Source organism: Equus caballus, chromosome 20 (assembly GCF_041296265.1).
Source record: "Equus caballus isolate H_3958 breed thoroughbred chromosome 20, TB-T2T, whole genome shotgun sequence".
Taxonomy (NCBI): domain Eukaryota; kingdom Metazoa; phylum Chordata; class Mammalia; order Perissodactyla; family Equidae; genus Equus; species Equus caballus.
In genome coordinates, this window is record NC_091703.1 from 48,096,107 (window position 1) to 48,120,828 (window position 24,722).

Consider the following 24,722-nt stretch of genomic DNA (forward strand, 5'->3'; position numbering starts at 1 on the left):
AGGAGAAGGAAGCAGAAAAGGAAGGGAAGGAGGGAGGGAGGGAAGGAAGAAGGAAGGACAGAAGGAAAGAAAGAAGGAAGGAATACAGAAGGAAAGGAGGAAATGAAGACATCCTTTTTTACAGATGACATGATCTTCTATGCAGAAAATCCTAAAGTATCCATGAAAATATTCTACTAGAAATCAGAACTAATAAGTGAGTTTAGCAAAGTTTCAGGATACAAGGGTCGATATAAAGATCAATTATATGTCTGTATACTAAGAATGAACAACAGAAATTGATATTTTAATAATTATCATTTACAATAGCATTAAAATATAAACTTCTTAGGGAAAAATTTAACAAAATAAGTACAAAACCTGTACACTGAAAACTGCCATGTACTGCTGAAAGAAATTAGAGAAGACAAATAAATTGAGAGCTATACCATGCTCAATGACTGAAAGACTCAACATTGTTAAGGTATCAAAGAAATTTCAATGAGAGGGAGGTCTTTTTAATAGAAATCGACAAACTGATTCTAATATTTATACGAAAATGAAAAGACCTATAATAACTAAAATGATTTTGAAAAAGAAGAACAAAATTGGCGGACTTAAGCTCCCTGATTCTAAGATTTACTATATACAGTAATCAGAACAGAGTGGTATTGGCATAAGGCTAGAAACTTAGAGTAATGGCAGAGTTGATAGTCCAGAAACAGGGCTACATGTATATGTTCAATTGAATTTTATAAAGGTTTCGAGGCAATTCAATGGGGAAAAGATAGTATTTTTCATTGAACTGTACTGGAAGAATTGGACATCTAAAATAGAGAAAGACAGAGAGAACCAATCCATATTTTGCACCCTATGGAAAAGTAGCTCAAAGTGGATCATAGAACTAAATATAAAACCAAAAGCTATAAAACTTCTAGAAGAAAATGTAGGAGAAAATCTTTGTGACTTTCACAAACATTTCTTAGCTAGAACACATAAAGCAGAAACCGTAGCAGAAAAAAACTGGCACATGGACTTCATCCAAATCAAAAACTTCTGTCTTCAAAAGACACTTGTGAAAATAAAGTCAGGCCACAGATTTGTAAACTATTTGCTTACCTTGTCTGATAAAGAAATTGTATCTTGAATATACACATAATAACTCTTAAAATTCAATAATAAGACAATGCTAAAATAATAATAAGCAAAATATTTGAACAGATAGTCCATCAAAGAAGACCTAACGATGGCTAGTAATGACCTGAAAAAGATGCTTAACGTTATTAGTTGTTAGAAAAACACAAATTACAGCTGTAATGAAATATCATTATACATTTATGAGTATGCCTAAAATTTAAAAGATTGGCAATACCAAGTGCTGTAAAGGAAGCAACTAGAAGTCTCATACAAATTCTAACAGTCTCTTTGAAAATAATTTGAAACTTTTTTTAAATAAGGGTAAACTTTCACTAGCCCTACAACCAAATAATTCTTCTCCTAAGTATTTGCCCAAGAGAAATGAAAACGTAATCAAAACAAAAGCTTCTAAGTGAATGTTTATAGCCACTTTATTCATAATAGCCAAAACTGGGAAAGAACTCCGTGTCCATCAACTGCTGAATGCATGAATAAATTGTGGTATATTCATACAATGGAATAGCACTCAGTACTAAACAAGAACCAACTGCTGATACATGTATGAATATGGGTGAATTCAAAAGCATTGTGCTAAGTGAAAGAACCCACACAGACTACACAGAGTTTAATTCAATTTATATGATACTTTTTAAAACTGTAGTCATAGAGAGAAGGTCTGCAGCTTCCAGGAGCTGGGGGGTAGCTGGGAGGGGACTCATGGTGAAGGGTCAAGAGTCAAGGGTCATGAGATCATGCAAATGTTCTACAACTTAATTGTGGTGGTTGTTACACAACTGTATACATCTGTCCCAAATTCATTGAAGTGTACACTTAAAATTGCTCCATGTACATAAATTATATCCCAATAAAATTGAACCCCAAAAAGCAAAGTACGTAAGGAGATATATGATACAATGCCACCTGTATTAAATAAAAAGGAAAAAAGAGAATTTCAAGTGTACGAACATGTATATACTTGCTGGAATGCGCATAAAATGTCTCAGGAAGCACATAAATGTAATTTGTAGAATGAATTACCCCATAAAATGGAAATGCGGTATCTGAGGGGGTATGGTGGAGGAGAGACTCCTCTTCTCTTTTTTCCCCATATCAGCTGGATTCTCACCAGGACTCACCATCCACCCATCCCCATCTCAAAGTCAAATATCAGTGGATGCAGGGATGTAAGGGCCTTTGCTTGAAGGCTGACCAAATTTCCCCAAATACACTAATAAGCCTTCCCTTCAAAAAAGAACTGAATTACTCTTCCAATAACCAGCTCAGTTTAATTCAATTCATCAAATATTTATGAGTCCCAACTATGGGCCAGGCTGTGTTAATGGTGGGCACACATACATGGCGAATAAGACATGACTACAGAACACTTTCCCTGAGGATCTTTCAGTCTAGTGTGGATCCAGGGAAACACACCCTGACCCCATGATTGTAACATTAGGGGATAAGCACTAAGATGGAGGTAAACACTGAGGAAGCATCATTCAGAATGACCCAGAGGTTCAGAGATGGCTTTCCAGGGATTAAGAGTTCAGAAAGATGAGGAGGAGTGGGTGAAATGACAAAAGGGAGAAGATGCTATAGGTAAAGGGATCAGCATGGGCAAAGCCAGGTGAGGTAGAACAGCGTGGAATTTTGGCAAACTCAGCATTCCTGGGGCATAACGAGGGAGACAGGGTGTGGTAGGAGAAGGGACCAGAGAGGCTATGTCGTTAGGGGCAGGACATAAGGCCTTGTGCGTGATGTTCAAGGGTGGACTTGATCGTGTTGGCAATGAGCAAGGCTTAAAGCAGAGGAGCAAAGTATCTGCTTTCACTTTTGTTCCAAGGGATGGTCTTTCCTCCATCAGGTGAGTGAAGCCTATCTGAGAGTTCAGTTCGCTTTGACCAACATTTACAGAGCCCTCTGTGACAAGCCCTGTGCCGCGCAGGACACTGTGCTGCAGAGATAGGCAAGATGTGGTCCCTTCCTCAAGGAGCCAACTGTCTGTTGAGCTACCCTTTAAAAAACGAGTCCAAAAAAGATCCATCACCCAGTAGTCTAACACTGTCCCCTCCCCCAATGTTCTGATTGGCATCCCAAACCCAGTCAGTTGATGTTCTCTCCTCCAGTGTTGACTCTACTCACTTTCTCCTGGTTATTTGTTTGGTCTGGCTTCTATGTCTATTGCCAGAACAGTGTTTGGTCAATTACTATACTGATGCAGAATCACAAAGGCAGGCCCAGGAACAAGGACAAATTAGCTATGGCAACATTGTTACCTTAGGCTGCTCCTTGCACTGTTGAACACCAACCTCACTGTGAGTCTTCAAGTCATTTGACCTGGAGATCCCTTCAGAGCTCAACAAATGATATTAAGCACTCAGAATATTGGCTTTCAACCCCACTTCAGGGTGATGCTAAGACCAGACCAGGCATTCTCATAAATGTCTGAGAACTAATGAGATGAAGGTACAAACAGTCCACTGAATTCTCGTGGAACCCTTGCATTTGGTGGGAAATATGGAACCATGTCCAGAGGTTTCCATACTTCAATTCAACTCAATCCTACCTTCAGGGGCCATAGCAGGTTGAAGAGCGCCTCCCTCCCTAAAGATATGCTCAACCAGAACCTGTAAATGTGACGTTACTTGGAAAAAGGGTCTCTGTAGGTGTAATTAAATTAAGGATCTGGCAACAAGGTCTTTGTGGATTAAGATGGGCTCTAAATCCATTGACAAGTCTACAAAAGAAAAGAAGGGGAAACACATACAGTGACACAGGAGAGAAAGCTATGTGATAATGGAGGCAGAGATTGGAGTGGTGCAGCCACAAGGCAAGGAATGCCAGGAGCCACCAGGAGCTGCAAATGGCAAGGAAGGATTCTCCCTTAGAGCTATTAGAGGGAATGGGACCCTGCCAATACTTTGATGTCAGACTTCTAGCCTCTAGAACTGTGAGAGAATAAATTCCTGTTGTTTTAGCCACCATGTTTATGTTAATTTGTCATAGCAGCTCTAGAAACTAATACAGGGGGCTGGGCGCACCATTCTCATTACTGCTGCAGGGCACCGGGAGACTTCCTCCTCCCTCAGTGCCCTGAGGATCCCTGGGGGTAACTTATTCCCTCCTTCCTTTATTCAGTTATCATTTAAGTAGCCATGGGCTGGCGACATGAGAATGGATGAAAGGCAGACCCTCCTTCAAGAGTTCACAGAGAGAGAGAGAAAGACATAAAGAGGTGCGTGTAACATTAAGTGTTATGGGCTGACCTGTGTCTCCCCAAAATTTGTATGTTGAATCCTAATCCCCAGTACCTCAGATTTTGACTTTATTCAGAGGGTTTCTCTTCATCCAGGACTTTTTCCTGGGGGCAATGGGGAGCCACGGCATAGCTGGAAGCAGAGAGAAATGGCATGGTCTGCTGTGCTCTTTATATGGACCATTCTGGTAACTATATGGGGACATCTTGGGAGGTAGATGAATCTAGAGGCAGAGTGAACAATAGAATAACTGTGCCAAGCTGACAGTAGCCAGTGGTGACAAGATAGAGAGAAGAGAACACTTTAGGAGGTGATACTGACAGGACTGTTGGGAAGCAAAAATCTAAGTTCCCCAAAAGTTTGAGTTTGTGTAATTGGTGATACTGCCCACCAAGGGGATGGCATTAGTTGTGGATGAATTGTCATTAGGTTTGCAGTCCCTCGGAAAGAGAACATCCAAATTTTCCCTTGGAAAAAAGGTGGATCCTAATTTGAAGTATTTCTTGCAGAATATCGCATCACCTTCATTTTCAGAGCTGACATAATCCCCACATGATGATTTCAGTAGTGCGTCCTTATTATCCTTTTGTGAGGGTTTCTTCCCGTGGTTTCTTAAGATGCCGAAAGGCTCAGAGCAAGCAGCTGACTCCACAGGAAAGGAAAGGAGTTAGCTGGCCCAAGCACAGCACATTCTTCTCCCTCCCACCTGGACACACCAGGCGTGAGCACCAGGCAGGGCAAAGGGAACACATCTCAGGCACAGATAACCTCCAGGGTTCATGGGCCCTCTTGAGGTCATCTGCCACAAAAAATTTTGCATATAGTTTTAGAATGATCCTGAACCCCTTGAAGCATATTCATGAACACTCAGCACCCCAGGCCAGGAATGCCAACATAAAGGAAAGAGCCCTGGATTGAGAGGCCAAAGTCCCAGCTTGCTACTAATGTGCAGGCAGCCCTGGACAAGTTTCTTGCCTCCTCTGGTTTTAAATTTTCTTGTCACAGTGCTAGGACTCTGAGACCTCTTTGACTGATAACGTTGATTCACAAAGCAAACTAGTTCACATGGACACCTAGAAAATGATTTTGGATAAAGTTGAGACTTGATTGTGTTCCTAGCACCCTAATTAAGAAGAAATTATGACAAGAATAGAAATCTTTGTTCAAACCTGCTCATCGTTCTATTTTAGTATGTTTCATCGCTTCCATGAAAGGACAATGGGGCACATGCAACAGGCTCAGACTTGTATCTTTTCACAAATGTTTCCAAGAACCTACTTTGACATCTGCTCATTACTGACATCAGAGCAATCTGTGCTTGGGACTCATGGAAGCGGAAGATCCTTTTAGGGATCCAGCTATTTCCAGACATCAAAATGTGCAACTTCTGAGCAGCCTAAGATCGACTACACAAACAGTTTTTTACTGGAAACTATACTGAAACAACATCAATCAAAACTTTGTGCTGACTTCATATCCCCCCCCCCAATATATAAACTAGATACACATATAGATAATATATAAATCAGCACCCCACTGGCTAGATTCTTCTAGAAATTTGTCTGTATGAAGCCAAGGATCTAACTATTTGGTCATATCCAGATAGCCAACTGAATGAGTAAATAACTAAAAACAGACATCGTTTCATTATACACAACGTATTTACATCTAAACATCAGACTGATCTTAGAAATGAAGCTTCGTAGATGTCCGGTCCTGCTTTACACGGTGGATGGAAAGCCTTTTGAATTTACTTATTCACCACCCTAAACATTACTTGACTCATGATACCCTCCTCCAAAACATTCTGTTACTCTCAGTTTCCTTCAGAATACAACCCAAGCCCCCGAGTTTGCCATGCAAGGCTGGACCCCTAGCTCTCCAGCTTCCCCATCGGCTCGGTGCCGACCTTCTCTCCACTCCAGCCCAATGGATCTAGTCATACTCGTGTGCAGATTGGCTGTGCCTTTTCTCATGCTGAGCCCACTGCCTGGAACATTCTCACTGGCCCCTCAACTGAGCCGCATCTCGACATCCAGTTCCAGCCTCACCTCCCTTATTTCCTCAACGGGATTTTATAGTTTCTCAAATGCAATGACGGATTTTTGTTTGCCTCCGAGGCAAATGGACTAAATGTAGTGTCTTTGAAAGCTCCCACACAGGACCTGGGAGGTAACAGGACCTGTTCTCACCAGGTCTTGGCCAAGGAAAGACTGACGGGCCCACAGATGGTGGCAGAAAAGGAAAAGACTATGTGTCAATAAGATTCTTCTAAATTAAACATCCCTATCAATACAAAACCTAAACACTTACCCACGATATATGTATATTTATTCATTTACAATTTATATTAATGTACTACTGTAAGAATACACTTGCACATGTGAAATACATAAAATATTAACATTTAAAAGGACTAGATAAAATTAAATAGAAATATTGCTTAATTTTTTAAAATTCTAATTTTAATTTTCTAATATCCCATGGATTATGTTGAATACCCTATTTTGGATACCATGACCCCTGGAAGAGCATCAGGCTTCTGTACTATAGCAATAATAACGATTACTGACAATTCTGTGACACTTTACACTATGCTGAGCCAAATTATAGGAAGTCACTCTTCTAAAACAAAGGTTCCAAGCTATGAGCCTAAGAAACATTAACCAGGGCTCTTATGTTGTCTGACTTCAAGAGGGGCACCATCGACACTTGCTGTGAATGGGGTCCCCTAAATTTGCTCAGTGCACAACCTGTGCAGCCCTGCATGGAGACCCTGCTAGTACCTAATCAGAGACAGGCTCTGTAAACACTTTCCAAGGAACAGTCTTCACGTGAGCTGAGGGTGGAAAGGAGTGTTGGTCTCCTGTTGGCCTTCCAACCACACCCAAATCTAGAGATCCTAATCATTACTGAGCGGTCTCCTAGAGTGGCTGACAGGTGGTGCCATACATGTCTGTACTGATAAAGTGCTGGAGCCGTGCACCCTTGGATCAAAGACTGTGAGAGCTGGAAGGGACCGCATTTCACAGAGGAGGAAATCTGGGTCCAGGAATGTTTCATAGCAAGTTATTGTGTTAGAATTTCCTGACCAGCACTCTTTCCACAATGTTACGGTGCTCCTCTTAGGGTCGGTAATGGAACTAATTGTGGCAGCAACGGAGCTAAATGTAATGGAACATTTGTGGAATGTCTACTAACATTTATTGGATGTGCTTAAAAATTACTATTTTATGAATGGTTCAAATTCATCACGATAAATAATAGTAATTTAGGTGCCTATATATTGAACATTTACTATACGTCAGATATCATACTATGCTATTTATATGAATTTTCTTCTGTTTTATTTTTTTAACTTTATTTAATTAATTTATTTTTTTTTTGAGGAAGATTAGCCCTGAGCTAACTTCTGCCAATCCTCCTCTTTTTGCTGAGGAAGACTGGCCCTGAGCTAACATCCGTGCTCATCTTCCTCTGCTTTCTATGTGGGATGCCTGCCACAGCATGGCTTAGCCAAGCAGTGCCACGTCTGCACCCGGGATCTGAACCTGCGAACCCAGGGCAGCCGAAGTGGAACATGCACACTTAACCACTGCGCCACCGGGCTGGCCCATGAATTTTCTTATTTAATCTTCATGACAATCCTATGAAAAACATATCATTATAACATCCAATTTACCAATGACAAAATTGGAGCAGAGAGAAGCTAAACAATTTAACAGAAATTAACTTGCTCAGCCAGGTTTCAAACCCATGCAAACTGACTTCACAACCTGCTCTGCAACGTGTACTGCCCTCCATAGTCAGTGATGACAGTCAGCATGTACCACCCTCCATAGTCGATGAGGTCAATCAGCATGTGCTGCCCTCCATAGTCGACGATGACAGTCAGCATGTACTGGTCTCCATAGTCAATGATGACAGTCAGCATGTACCGCCCTCCATAGTCAATGATGTCAATCAGCATGTACTGCCCTCCATAGTCAATGGCAGTCAGCATGTACTGCCCTCCATAGTCAATGATGACAGTCAGCATGTACCGCCCTCCATAGTCAATGATGTCAATCAACATGTACTGCCCTCCATAGTCAGTGATGTCAACCAGCATGCACTGCCCTCCATAGTCAATGATGTCAACCAGCATGCACTGCCCTCCATAGTCAATGATGTCAACCAGCATGCACTGCCCTCCATAGTCAATGATGTCAACCAGCATGCACTGCCCTCCATAGTCAATGATGTCAACCAGCATGCACTGCCCTCCATAGTCAATGATGTCAATCAACATGCACTGCCCTCCATAGTCAATGATGTCAACCAGCATGCACTGCCCTCCATAGTCAATGATGTCAACCAGCATGCACTGCCCTCCATAGTCAGTGATGTCAATCAACATGTACTGCCCTCCATAGTCAGTGATGTCAATTAACATGCACTGCCCTCCATAGTCAGTGATGTCAATCAACATGCACTGCCCTCCATAGTCAATGATGTCAATCAACATGTACTGCCCTCCATAGTCAATGATGACAATCAGTATGCACTGCCCTCCATAGTCAATGATGTCAATCAGCATGTACTGCCCTCCATAGTCAGTGATGTCAATTATGTGCAGGACAAATAGTGTTCATTTGTACCATTTTTCTTTGCAATAACCATCATCAGAACACTTTTTTTCCTTTGCATTAAACAAAATGCCGGAATGCTTCTCTTTCTCCCTCTCTCTGTCTCTCCTTTCCTTCTATTCTCCCTCTCTCCCACTGTCTCTCTTTTTCTCTCTCTCTCTTATGCACACATACAAATTAGGAACGTGTCTATAGGTCCCTCAATTTTAGCAGAAAGCAGTAAGACAAGCTTCACAATACTATGTGGCAAATTATGACTCAAAAACACCTCTTGATTGCTTTACAACATGGATTGCATCTCTCACCAGAGACCCGTTTTTCACTGGTCTCAGCCAATTTCCCCTTATTATCTTCAAGAATTATGTTTCTTAGTTTTCTCCACAAGACAGTTGGACTTAAGATATACTGTGTTCATCTTTTATCCAGTACTTGGCATGTGGAAAGTATGTTATAAATAAGTGAATGGAGAGGAGGAAGGAAGGAGAGAAGGGAGGGAGGAAGGAAGGAAGGAAGGAAGGAGAGAAGGGAGGGAGAAAGGAATGCAGGAAGATGTATGCATGACTGTATGAGCACGTTTTCTCAATCATATGTTTCCAGACAAGGGGTCCATAGCTGAAATGGAAATAACATCTCCAATTGTGGGGGGCCAAATAGTGACTCCCAAATATGCCCACATCCTAATTCCTGGAACCCATGAAAGTTATTTTTTGTGGCAAAGGGGACTTTGTGGTTGTGATTAAATTAAGAATCTTAAAATGGGAATATTACCCTGGATTATCCTGGTGGGCCCAAACTAATCACAAGGCTCCTGATAAGAGGGACACAGGAGGAGTCAAGGTAAAGATGAAAGCAGGGGGCGAAAAGGTGACGTGACGTGGACCATGAGTGAAGAATGAAGCCAGCCTCTGGAAGTGATAAGAGGGAAACAGATTCCATCCTAGAGCCTCTGGAAAGAACACAGCCCTGCTGACGCCTTGATTTTAGCTCCAGAAAATTCATTTCCGATTTCTGACCTCCAGAATTATAAGAGAATAGATTTGCGTTATTTCAAGCCACTAAGTTTGTGATAATTTGTTATGGCAGCAATAGGAAATTAATACCCCCACTATTCTGCGTTCTGTTTCTCTATGGCACTAACCACTGGGCATATTTTACGTTTACTTATTTATTTGTCCCTCAGTTGTCTCTCCCACTACAATGCAAAGTGCATAGGAGCCAAGACTTTGTTTTCTCCGTAGTTGTAAACCCAGGGCCTGGCAGCATAACTGTCTGTTGTATGAATAAATAAATGATGTACTTTAGTTAAGTAATTGGTCAACAGCCTGAAATGGCTGAGCCTCCGTAAAATGTTGGTTGAACATCGAGTTACAAGCCTGCGAGACATTTTCACTGACTTGTCTAGAACAGGTGGAAACACATGCAAATGAGTACAGATACGGACACCACCCAAGAGATCTACACTCAAACAGCCCTGGAGGGGAAAGCCCGGGCTGCATAGCAACAAGCCCTGCTAGGAAGATGCTGGGCGCACCTGAGCCCATCAAATTTGGGGATTCCAGCACCCTCTCCGGGGAGCTGGGAGGAGGAAGGAGCCTGAGCAGGTCACATTCAGGCGCTCTACCCCACGCAAGCAGAGCAGCCCGTTTTACTCGTTTTCATATATTGCGTTTCCATTAGACATTGACTAAGGAACTGCAGTGGGGATGGGGCAGGTGGGTTGAGAAGCAGGGATTACAACTACCGCTCTTCCTCCTGAGCTTGCTGAGTCTCCTTAAAAAAGGAGTGTGTGTGAACTACACAGGAGCTGAGGTTGACGGTGCACTCTATGCTCTCCTGGTTAACAAGATTATACTAGAAAGAATGCAAACTTAAAGACTTAAATGTAATATTTGCTTTACAGAACTACAGATCATAAATAATTTAGCAATCACATGTCACCATCACGCTGTTTTTCCTGTTGCTGGTACCAGCTGGAGACGCCAAGACTTCTTTTCCCTCCTACTTCTATTGGTTCAACACCAGTGGGAAGCTAGTTTCTGGTGAAATCAACGCTTGGCCGAATTTCCAAATAATTGCCTTGGTGCCAATGGTGATGATGACAATCCACCTTGCCTGTTGCATGAAGTTGCATGGATGCTTGTGTCCTGAGAAAAAATACACTAGTGCTCACTTTAAAAATACTTTTTTAGGGGCTTGCTCGTTGGCATAGTGGTTCAGTTCCTGCGCTCCGCTTCGGCAGCCCAGGGTTCGCTGGTTTGGGTCCCTGGTGCAGATTGACACACCATTCACCAAGCCAAGCTGTGGTGGCAGTCCACACACAAAACAGAGGCAGACTGGCACAGATGTTAGTTCAGGGCCAATCTTCCTCACTAAAAAACCCCACAGTTTTGGGGGAAACTAACACAATGATGATGTGGATATGGGCCGGAGAGGCTGCTGGAAAGCACCTGCTTGAACATCACCTGCTCCGTGGACCCTCTCCGGGCTTCATCATGTGCGCTTTGGTCCTCCCTCCTTCCCGGAACACCCACAGCACTCTGCTCCCTCCTCTATTCACCAAAATTCACTGTGTGCACATCTGTCTCCTGCACCGCACTGTGATCTCTTGAGAGCAGGGGCCCTGTCTCACACACCCCTTTCCCCCTCAGATGCTCTGCATAATACCCGGCCAGGGTTATTGGACACCTAAGTATGAGCCAAACACTCTGTGAGGTGCTTTATTATAGGACCTTGTGCTAGAAGAAAAGAGACACGATTTACAGCACAAAGCAACTAGGGAAAGGTACAAAGTAGAAAATAATAATGTATTTAATTAGTAAGTAACATTCATTTCATTAGAGGAATTATTGTAAACCAGGAAGGGAAGAACTGAGTGTGGACTGGGGCTTTGTAGGTTCATAATCATTTTTATTAGCAAGAAATAGCAGTATTTACTAATATGTTGCCTTAATATAAAAAAGCATGTAAATATGAATATTAAGTGAGGGAGTAGATATTGGGGAAAAACATTTGCCTTCTTGATTAATAAATATGATTTGTTTAGCCCTGACCTGCTTTTTATGTTTCGATAATATTCATAACCTTAATCTTTATGACAGTATCGGTCTAATACAAAGATCACCAAAGCTCTTTGTTTAAATATCATAAGCATTAAACATTAACACTGGCAATTAATGTCTTACTACTGCTGAAATCATGTTACTTCATCAAACATTTTAGTTATATTGGTGCCAAAAGGGTGAGATTGGTGACAGAGGTAATGTTTATTGACCATGTACCTGAAGCATCTGTGACCTTAGAAACGTTGAGAGGGAAACCCCAACGCCTGACTGTTGATAAGACTTTCTTTCAACAGCCTTGGTTTCGTTTTTAAAAATCATGTTGATGAAGGAAATTGAACCAGACAGGAAAACGTACTTAACGTCTGTGTCAAAGGTAAGGATTTGAGCAGCAATTTCTGCCCCCTCATAAGGAAACTCTTAAAAAGTGCTTTGCCCATGGTATAGAAGTCAACGATTAGACATGCACTTTAAATGCACTTTCCAATTCTGGTAATTTTGAGCATCCTGGGTGAACTCTGGAATGACTCATTCACTCTGCCCTACTCTTGAATATGGATTGAGATCCAAGGACCATGACACCATGCATCTTTCCTTGGTCACTCAGAGCAAAATAAAACCAGTTCCGCCATTGACATGTGCAGGTGTGCCTGTCAGAGGCAGCTCTTACCTTCACAAAGAGGTTAATCTCAGGGCCCGTGGAAGCTGATTCGCCGTCTTCTAAACCATCAGCAACAGAATAGGTGGCAGAAGCCTCACTGGTGGACAAGGTCCTGCTCTGCTGGACAATGAAGCTTGAAGGAGGTGGCAGGTCTTCCTTCATCATTCTTCCTCTCTCCTGGGGCTCCTCTGGGCTGGGCTCCTGGTCCTGGGTTGGTGAGTGTAACTCTTCCGTTGAGATGTCCCTTTCCTCCTGGGGCTCATCTGATTGAAGATCCTGGGCCTCAGAACATACATCATCAGGTAGGACGTAGTCTCCTTCTTCTGGCTGGGAAGAGGCCAAGCTGTCCTCCTCACCCGCAGCAGCATAAACTGATACAGAGTCATATTCATGGGTTTCTAGCTCAGCAGCATATACATTGTTTTCTGACTTCAAGTCTTCCTGGACGTTATCATAAAGGGGAGCTTCACCCTCTTCTGGCTGGTCTGGAACCTCATACGTCATCTCTTTTTGGATCGTGTCATAAATGGTGCTGTAGTCTTCATCATTCATGTTTATTGATCTGATAGATCCTTTTGCGGGTAGATCTGAGTAGATCTGAAGCAAGTAAAGGGATAGAGGATGCGGTACTGCCTTGCAGAGGAATCAATGGGCTTTTGAAACGCAGCAACGAGCAACAGCTATCAATGACAGGTCTCTAACAATCATTTACTGGAAACTTTAATCAGCAAACCACAAGTCCATTGGACACAAGATAAAGCTTGCACACTCAGTTAACTCCTTCGCTCCTAAGGATATTTTCAACTAGACTCTGGGGTTTTCCTCATTTCCAGTAACTCCAAGATTCTTTGGATTGACTAGAGGTTGAACTGAATTATCTTCCCTGTATATATTGAAATTTCTGAGTATTTAACTATTTGTTAACGCATGGAGCTCCCTCTTCCAATTGCTTCCAAATGTTGACAATATTCAAGAAGCCCCTATAATTCATTGGAGAACAATTCTTCACAATGGTAACGTAGCTATTTACCATTGAATTCACTACACAAAACAATTCTTTGACTATTGATACCCTATGATAAATGAGTTACACGTACTCCAATTAAGTAATAAATTCTACTTGCTTTTCTTATCTGGAAACAGCACTAGGTGACCAAGTGGCAGAAGGAAAAGAAGATAATGCTCCTGTCTATGGACACATCAGAACAGACAATCCCAAATAAGAGACTTAAAGATTTATGGCTTTGAGTTTTATTTTCCCCCCTTAAATTTAGGTGATCATCACAATCGACAAGCATTCACTAAGATTCTATTACGTGCAGGATCCCGAATTGAGCACAAAACATACGGGTTAAAAGATACATTCTCTGTTCAAGGGACTTTTAAACATAATTGGTGGACCAGTAAGAGAAACTAAACCCCTAATGGACAAAGAATAAACTATTTAAGGTTTTCTTAGTGCAATTGGCCCAGGTCTGGAATAAGCCGCAAGAACCGTATGCACAAGTTTTCCTAGTTGATGTCATCTACAGATGCCACGAATATACGGGCTCTTTGTTTTTCAATCTGGCACTCTGTCCTCTAATTCCTGCTTCCCTTCACCACATCATGTACCTCATTCTCTTGATGTGACAACCTAAATAGATTGTAAAGGGACTTTAACATCTAGAAATCATGGAAAACTGAGAAGCAATGCAACTTTGGTTGACAGATTTCAAAGCATTTGATGAGCATCTTATTGACAAAACTTCATTGTACTGTTAGCTCCAGTATTGTGTCTGGGAATCTTCTGGAGCAAACTGAAGCAGTATTTCTAGAATTCTAGCTTTGGGGAAGAATAGACAAGAAGAAAGAGATCAGAGACAGACTTTAAAGGCTGTTGACGCTGGCCTCTTATCTTACTGAAGAGCAAGATTTGAGGGGTCCGAATACCTGATAAATTACCATTGGTTCCGTAATTAGGAGTTTATAACTCAATGGAGCCCCAGCTCACATTCTCCTCAAAATTTTAGTGCTGGAGAAAACTCAAGACATCATTCAGTCTAACCTTTGATTGTACATTTCAGAAAAGCCTGGAACCTGGAAAGGGGAGGTAGGTGGTCCAAGTTCACACAGAGTTCATGAGGAGCTGATTTCGCCTGTGATTCCTAACTTGGAGCTCCGTGATCTTCCTGCTGCTCCCTCCCTTCCTTTAAGTCAGTCTTTTCCAAACTTTTTCCTGGGCACAGAACCCCATCCCCTCCCTGGCCCCGAAAAGATCCTTTTTAGATATTTTTCCCATAAAATTAAAGTGCTGCAGATACACTGCACATCTGCTTACCTGCCGTAGGTACATCTGCGCTCTGGACATAAAAAGAGTAAGCGGTTTGTTCACCAAGCACCAACTGTCACCCCTTTGGGGGTGATAGTGCTCTTTTAGAGAATGTGTGTTTTACTTGCTAAAACGCTTCTGGTGTGTAACTCATGACCTGGCCCTGGCTGACGTGCCACTCTGCATTATTACCAAAGAACAATGTTCTCTAACATGTGCCTATGTACACAGCATGATGCCAGATCCTCACTGATGGCTTGGTGAGGCGGCGGAGGCTGGTTAAACTTAGGGCCCAACACCAAACATATGTTTCATGAATTCAGTCTCCCTGTTATTCCATCTCAGGACACACTTATCATGACTTAGTTACAGGTTGTAACACGCAACCAGTCTTCCTGCTAAAATGTAAGTCACGTGCGATCACTCTGCCCAAACCCCTACAATGGCTCCCCATTGCTCTCAGTAAAAGCCAAAGTCCCTGTAGAGACAAAGACCTACAAGGCCCTGCAAAATCTACATCAGCTCGCCTAGACATGCTTTTCTCCCCCTTGCTTACTCTGCTTCAGACAATCTGACCTCGTTGCTATGCCTGGAACACTCCAGAATGTGCCCATCTTAGCATCTTTACATTGGCTGTTCCCTCTGCCCAGAATACATTTCCCCTGGATATCTGCATAGTCAATTCCACAAACTCTTCTAATTTTTGCTTACACATCCTCTTCTCAAAGAGGCCACTCTGTACTATTTAAAGTGACAACCCATCCCAACCTCGTCATTACTAAAAATGCGTACCTGAGTTTATATTTTTTTTTCCATAGTACCTATCACCTTCTAATAAGATATATATATATATAACTTATTTTTATGTTTAGAGTTTATTTTCTATCTTCTCCCACTAGAATGTAAACCCTGTATAGGCACAGATCTCTGTCTGCTTTTTCATCATTATCTAAAGCACCTAGAACAGTGCCTGGCACATATTAGATACTCAATACATATTTGCTGAACAGAATTTTGGATTGTTAGATATCTTTATCCTCCACTGGACCATAAGTTTCATAAGAACAAGGTGCATGCATATTTTGCCCATCACTATATACCTACTCTAGCAGATATCTGACACATAATAGGTGCTTATTAAATATTTGTTTTATAAACAAATAAAAATGGAGGAGATATAGCTAGAATCCATGTCCTTTTAATCCTGGTACATTTCCTTTCTGTACTGTGCGTGTAAGTGTTATCTCTTTACTATATTGTAAACTGCTGCAGGAGGAGAACTAATACCTGCTTCTTCCTTGGTGTTCTATTGGTTTGTTTATTTATAAAGGAAAGAGTGCATCAACCAACTAATCAATCTTGAGGGCTCCACACGTCTGGTACTTAGAATCTAGGAAAGTCATTTGCTTGAGAAGTTTTAAGAATGGCTTGTATGCTTTCTGAAATACAAGTCTGCTTATGTCACACCCGTGTTTGGAAACCTTCAGTGGGTCCCAGGAATATACAAGAAGATGTCTGTTCCAAGACCTTTCATAGTCAGAACCAAGCCTAGGTGTCCAGCCAGCTTTTCCACTCAGCCCTCCCCCTAAATGTCCTACTCTGCAGCCGGAAAATTCACTCCTCCCTGAATATAGTATATCATTTCCTGCTTGTGGGCTTTTGTGCATTTGTTGCCTCCGCTTAGCAAAATTCTACTCTTCCTACTCTATGTAGGATAGAAATATACATAAGAGGTCATCTTATGTGTACACACAACTGAGGAAATTTAAAAATTAGTAATTCAGAAAGAATCCAACTGGGCCTTACAGCAGACCTGCCCAGTGTCTAGAATAACTTTGAGGCCAATGTCTGGTCTTCTGCTTTGCATGCACCAAGGCTCAATTTGGTTAGTTCACACAGGGTTTTTCAAATATTGCAGAACTGGGTCACTCTGATTAAATGTGGAAAACCTCAGTTTAGCAACTGAAATGCCAATTGATTAATTTACCCCAAAAAACAAAACTGCCAAATTGACTTGAATACTGGCTTGGAATAATAGGCATAATCTCTTCACAGGAGCAGAGTCTATGTAGGGAACCAGTTAAGATAATATTCTCACATTATGCTTATGTGATGTTTGTAGGAACTGAGGCAATGTCCTTTGTTTTAAACCTAATATCAGTGATTTGTGCCTTTTCTTTTTATCTTGTTGACTCGTATTAGGGAGTTATCAATTTTATTTCCTTTTTTAGAGAATATTTGGCTTTATTTATATGCTCTGTTGTGTGTTTCTTTGTAATTTCATTAATTTCTGCTCTTATCTTTATTATTTTCTTTCTTCTCCTCTCTTTGATTTTACTTTGCTGTTTTTGATCCCAAGATAATTGTGGTGGATACTTGGATCACTGGTTCTCATCTTTTCTAATATATGCATTTAAGACTACTAATTTTCCTCTAAGTATATGGGGCCAGCCCAGTAACATAGTGGTTAAGTTCATGCACCCTGCTTCTGTGGCCTGGGGTTTACAGGTTTGTATCCTGGGTGCATACCTAGCACTGCTCATCAAGCTATGCTGTGGCAGCATTCCACATAAAATAGAGGAAGATTGGCACAGATGTTAGCTCAGGGCCAATCTTCCTCACAAACAAAATAAATAAATAATTTTCCTCTAGTACGGCTTTATCTATATCCCACAAATTTTGATATTTTTTATTTTCATTATCATCATGTTCAAAATACTTCCCATTTTCTGTTTAGTTTTTTTATTTATCCATGAGTTATTTAGAAATGTATTGATTAATTTCTGACCAGTTGTAGATTTTCTACTTATTTTTTGTTAGTGATTTTTAGCTTATTTTCACTGTGGTCAGAGAACATAGTCTTTACGATTTTAATCATTGCAATTTGTCTTGAGACTTGCTTTATGGCCCAGCATAATTCCAACTTTGAAAATAGTCCATGTGCACTTGAAAAGTGCATGTCTTCCTCACTGTTAGGTATAGTGTTCTATAGATGATAATTAGTCTGTGTTTGTTAATTTTTATTATTCAATTATTTCATATTCCTATTAATTTTCATCTGCTTGTTCTGTTAGTTACTGAAAGAGGAAAGCTAAAATCTTTCCTTAAGATCATGGATTTGTCTAGTTCTTATTTCAGTTCTTTTAGTTTTTGTTTTATATATTTTTGAGGCTATATTGTTAGGTGCACATGGGTTCAGAACTGCTATATCATCTTGGTAGATGCACTATTTCTACAATAGATGTCTTTCTTTATCTCTAGTAATAATTTGTGCCTTTTTCTGATTTCAGCTTTTTTGTATATATGTATATATTTTCCCAGGTTTTTACTTTTAAGTTTTACATGTCCTTATATTTAAGTATTAAATAATTATATTTTTTATCCAGCCTGGCAATGTTTGTCTTTCAATTCAAATATTTAGTCTATTGACATTTAATTTAACTGCAATGTATTGAGTCTAAATATATTATCTTACAATTTGTATTTTAAAAAGATGTGCAAAAATTTGGATAGAAATTTCATGGAAAGTGATATATGACCGGTCGATAAACTCTTTAAGGAGAACTTTATTAACTTTATTAACCATGAGGGAAATGCAGTTAAATGAGAGCACTTCATACCCACTGGAACAGCTAAAAGTAAAAGGACAAACAATAGCAAGTGTTGGTAAAGACGTGGTGTGACCAGAACTCTCATGCATTGATGAGCAGGGTATAACATGGTGCAACCACTTTGCAAAATTGTTTGGCAGTTTCTTATAAAATTAAACATATACCTACCCTATGACTCAGCAATTCTAGCAAATCTTACAAAAAGGAAAAAAGTCAATATGAAAGCCATCATAACAGGCTTATATGAGACTGCTTAGAGAAACTTGATTCATAATCTCAAAAAACTGGAAACTTCTAGCAAGAGGAGAATGGATAAACAAACTGTGGTGTATTCATATAATGAATACCGCTCAGCCGTATCAAAGGAATAGACTACTGATACAGACAAAGAAACAGATGAGTTTCATAGACATGATGTTTAATGAAAAATGCCAGACATAAAAGAGTATGTACTAAATGATTTCACATAATTATGTCAACTTGAAAATATACCAAGGCTTGCATGGTTTCTAATAATTCCTTTAACGGGTACACAAGCAAAAGATTTTAAGGATTAAATCTACAGCCCATAGGCAAGGAAGGCCCCATGTTAGCAGCCGTCTAAGACTTTCTCCTCTGAGATCGAAATTTCTTGGGTTACTGCCATTAAGTTACGGAAGTTAAAACCAACACTTTACTCCCTGGAATACAACTGTCAGGCTGGACAGCCAGGCAGAGGAATCTGCATTAAGCCCAAGGTACCAGCAACAAGCTGACCACAATGCTGATAGGTGACCATCAACGGTGTCCTTATGAAGCTTTCAGGGTATCTCACGTCAGTTTATACAACCCGGGGATCAGCTGCGGCCTCCCCAGTCCTTACACACTTGAGTAAGCATGTCGAAAAATCCCCAGTTTCACAGTTTTCTTTCTCATCCTTTTCTCCGGATCTAGCTCCATCCATGTATCACTCGGATGCAAAACGCTAACCTCTCATCAGTTTCTCTAAGAAAAAAATCAGCTCACACCCAAAACTTTTATGCAGGAAGTACCTTTAATGGAGACGTTGGGGTCATAGAGAGTAATCACACCAGGTAGCACCATTTCTTTGGTCCCACTCTCCTCCTTTCTCCCTTTCTCCACTCTAAGAGGAAGCATCAATTCCTCTAGTTTCTTCCATAGATTATTTTTTACATTAGCTCCACTCACACTTGTTTTGGGAGAGGATCTCCTCACCTTCCTACCCAGACTTTTCCAAGAATTTCTTCAGAACACACCCAGTACCCTCTCCAAAGAGAATTCTAATGAATATGATGTTCTCCATTTTGTTGCATTTATGTTCAGATTTGGCAACTCCTTGATATTTTTGAGACACTGTAGACCCAGTGGCCATGAATTTCAAAACAGAAGCGGTATCTCTGAATTGCTTGATCGTTAAAGCATGGAAATGGCTCAGCTCCAAGAGAAAACAGGCACAGCCAGGGCCCTTCAGACTGGGGAGCAAGCCGTGAGCATTGTTCTGCCTGGATCTGCCTCCTCACAGTCATTCTTATCAGCGGTTTGCAGACCATGGGAGCGGGGAAAGGAGGATATGTCAAAAGTGGCTGTTTGAAAAGGACTTGGAATCTGTTCAACATTTCAAGGTGAAGCGGATGAGGATAGTTAGAGGCCTAAACTTCCTACAGAGCTCAAACACTTGATCTCACTAGGACTACTCACTTGATCTTAATATCACTTCATTCTAGCCAATCTGAAAATCATCGAAACATAGACTCCTAGGAGGGGAAGAGATAGCGAGGCCATACCCTACAAGAGGTCCTGGAATGATTGATTGGGGCCTGCTACCTTTGGTAAACCTATGACTTAAAACATGACCCTTGAGCCCAAAGTAGCCAAGTTAGCCACATGGGCTTCAGGAACATCCACACAAATGGTTGGCCTCAGAAGAGCAAGAAAACAATTCCAGAGGGAAGAAAGGACCAGTGAGTTATTTTAAGAAGGGCAAGTTTGTCTACAGGGCCAGTACTTTCATTTGCTTTTCTGCCCTCTTCTCTCCACCTTGCCCCTCCCCTCATCATAGCTCTTCGCCTCCTCAGGAGCCACTTACTCTACCATCTCGGTGATCTTTTCATTTCAAAAAATGCAAAATCTAACCCAAAGGAACCATTAGCTAACAGTAAAAACTCATTTTCCGCTCTTTAGGGAAGATATATTTCCCACTTCCTATCTTCTCTACTAATTCTCAGTTGTCCCGTATGTAAAATGAGAATGATAGTATGTGTTACTGAAGGTTAACTGAATACAGTAGATGAGGAGCTTACCACAGTGCCTAGACAGCTCTTAATCAGTACTGTTACTGCTGCTGCAATTTATCCCTTAGACAACAACATGAATTCTTCTGTTGTCTTTTCTTGAAGAATAAGCAAACATTTTGGATCCATCTAAAGATATGAAATCAGAAAATGTAAGGGTTATGAAAGGACCATAAGGTATAGCCTACGACTTTAAGAGTTTAAAATCTGATTGAGTGTAAAATATAATGCTCAGCCAGAAAAGTTAATTGACAACATGATGTATTATGCTTAGTGACAAATACGTGGGACTGCTCTTGGAGCTGTAGGATTTCAGAAGAGGGTGAGGGGTCACCCAGGGCTGGGGTGAGGGACAGGAAGGTGAGTATCTTAGGTGGTGGATGAGACCTGGGCAAGTGGAGTGGAGAAGGAAGGCTAAGGTGTGAAATACGATGCAAAGTTGAGAAATCACAATGATAGAGATTAAACCAGATGGGATGGAGGGTGTGGATTATGGGAAAACAGAGAAGGCGGCAGCACTGGGCTAGACTGTGAATGGCATTGAATGCCAGGATCAGAAATCTCAATTTTATGCTCATAGGATGATATTGAGGATAAGCAGAAAACAAAGAAAGAAGTTCTATTTCACACCCATTTAAACTCCAGCTAGAGTCAAGTCAGAAACGGGTGTTCAGAGAAAATCATTTCCGGTAGTTGGTACTGCTTCTTGGAGCAGCTTGGTCTATTGGCACATCACGCTGTGACATTTCAATATGGGCTTGTAGCCACCTGAGAACTTCTGATGGCTCTGCTGAGTCAGCACAGTCTCTGTGAATGTGCCCCTCTCCCATTTACCTCTCCGGGCACTCTCTCCCCGTCAGAGCTCCACCAACACCATTCCCAGTGGTCATTGCATAGCCTTTGTTTTCACAAGCTTCACTTAGTTTTTCCAACCTTTAGAATTTCATTCCTCAAGATTTTGACTCTGCCGTTATACTCTGTCATAGGTATCTGTTCATAAATGCTTATTGCATATGATCCCAAAATTTTAGCACACTTTCTTACCTTTCAAATTGTGAACAGTCATCCATATCTTGACTCATCATTGCATTGGTTGGTCCCCCTCAGTGCTGTGTGTTTTATTTATTTATTTTTTGTTTTGGTGAGGAAGATTGGCCCTGAGCTAACATCTGTTGCCAATCTTCCTCTTTTTTTTTCTCCCCAAAGCCCCAGTACGTAGTTGTATATCCTAGTTGTAGATCATTCTAATTCTTCTCTGTGAGCTGCTGCCACAGCATGGATTGATGTGCGGTGTGTAGGTCTGTGCCCAGGATCCAAACTGGGGAACCCCGGGCTACCAAAGTGGAGTTCGTGAACTTAACCACTGGGCCACAGGGTTTTAGATTATGCAATCTGGGAATGGTCCATTACTTAGAGGAGATGAATTAAAAAGACAGGAAAAGGGGGAATATTAAACATTGGGGGGATGAGGCAGATGAGATCCTCTTCACTCAAACAATTTGACATGAAATGAGATGGGACTGCAAGATTATTTAAATAAATTTAATAAAGAAATTGAGCACCAAAAACAACATCACTTTGGGGCTGGCCCGGTGGTGCAGCAGTTAAGTGCACACGTTCCCCTTCTCGGCGGCTTGGGATTCACCTGTTCGGATCCTGGGTGCAGACATGGCACCACTTGGCATAAGCCATGCTGTGGTAGGTGTCTCATGTATAAAGTGGAGGAAGATGGGCATGGATGTTAGCTCAGGGCCAGTCTTTGTCAGCAAAAAGGGGAGGATTGGCAATAGTTAGCTCAGGGCTAATCATCCCCCAAAAAACAAAACGAAACAAAACAAAAATCACTTTAAAAATAGGATGAACTATATGCCCTCAAGCCCTCAGGCTGGGCAATTCCTGCCCCATCCTCTCCCTGCCCCTGGCACTGTCATCCTACCCAGGCTGGGACTATACACCCAGCCCCAAGGACCCACTCATGGGATGCCCTCCAGCTATCCCCTGGTCCTTCCTTTATTCAGAGGAGGTCTAATTTCCTCCCTCCACCTCCTCCCTCTGCTATTTCCAACATGACCAAATCCTCCTTGTCTGACCCCCTTATTAGCTCCCTGTCACTTTGCTAGAACTTCCAGTACAGAGAAAAAGCAACTGAAGTAGATGAACTTGCAGGTGTCCAAAGGCTGAGGTGCTCAGATAGCCAACTTCAAGGACAGGAAGGGTGCGTGGGCATCCTCTTAGCCAGGCTTTTGCAGGTAAGGATAAAGGCACCCCGCATTAGTGTTCAAGGAACTTGTGGAAATACTAATTTTACTTAGTAACTGAATGGAGGGTTACTGGCCGAGTATTTTTCATCTCCATGATTCTGCAGAAAGGAAATGTGCTTTCTTTCTGCCACGGACAACTTGGCTCCACTGAGCTCTCTCACCCCATCTCCTTCCTCCAGTACATTTCTCCATCCTTGAGGGTTTTATTTTTGTGATTTGAGGGGTTTCAGGGTTTTACCATTTGGTGGATTGTTTTTTCACCAAAGACAATTGGGAAGTTTGGTTCTGTATTATAAAACCAAAAGCAAGCTGTCTCACTAATCTTCTGAGGAATCACTATATTACAAATACAATCACTATATTATACTATGTTGCAAATATAATGCAAATTGTTACTCTGAACCATCCAGGAAAGATGGAGAAAGGGATGTGGGCTTTGGAAATACAACTTGACTCCTCTAACTCTGCTGGCTTGGGGATGCAGGCCCTAAGTAGGCTGTCCTGTCATATTTTTACATTTTCTAAACAGTATTGCCCAAGGCCACTGCCCTTAAGTTACTCCACAACAAGCACACACTTCCCTTGAAATATGTACGCAGCTGTCATTTTGAGCCCCTTGAGTTCCTGCTGTGGCATCAAAGACATATATTTTCGTACTAGAAGATTTCTTTCTGATTACAAATGTAGCTTATGCTCATTATAGAAAAAGATAATAAAAATCATCTGCATTTCCACTACTCAAAGATAATTATGTTAACATTCCCTTATTCCTTTTCTACCCATATGTATATATATTTTTTAATTGGATTCATGTTCAGCTTTGCATTCTGCTTTTAAAAAATTTGACGGTATATAACGTATATACATGAAATTTAAGCATAGTTATATAAGACCAGCAAAGTACTTTTCAAATAGTGAACTCAAATATTAGCTGACGTAATTTGTTGATTTAGAAGACTCAAAGATATCTTTCTTTATTATTGAGCCAAATGACTTTTCAAAAGGCAAAGGATTTTGTTTAAATATGTGTTTGGCCCAACAAACCAGAGAGTAAATGGGAAACTCTTTCATTGTTCTTGTCACTCTGCCTGTGACACTGACTCCACAGGAACACTGGATGGTGCTCATAGCAGGCAAGGCAAATGGGATGTTTTGCAGGGGGTCTTAAGGTTGCCTATGACTTTCTTTTAAATTTCCCTGCCTGCAGACAGAATGTGCAGTTAATCTACACATATTTAAATTCTGTTTTGGTCTTGGTTTACATTTGAGTGCAGAGTGGGCAGACCTGGGGGGCAGAGAAGAGAAATTATGGAATTGTGGGACTGAAAAGAAAAAAAAACTTGAGGTTTATTGAGATGTTTCTTATTTAGCAAAAACTGTGAAGATGAAGGGAGAATGAAGTGCACACTGTTTTAGCATCACGCCACATGGCGTCGGAGAGACTTTGGTCCCCAACAGACCTGGGTTCAAATGCTGACTCTGCCACTTACCTGCCTGGATGGTATGGGGCACAGTCGTTTGAACTTT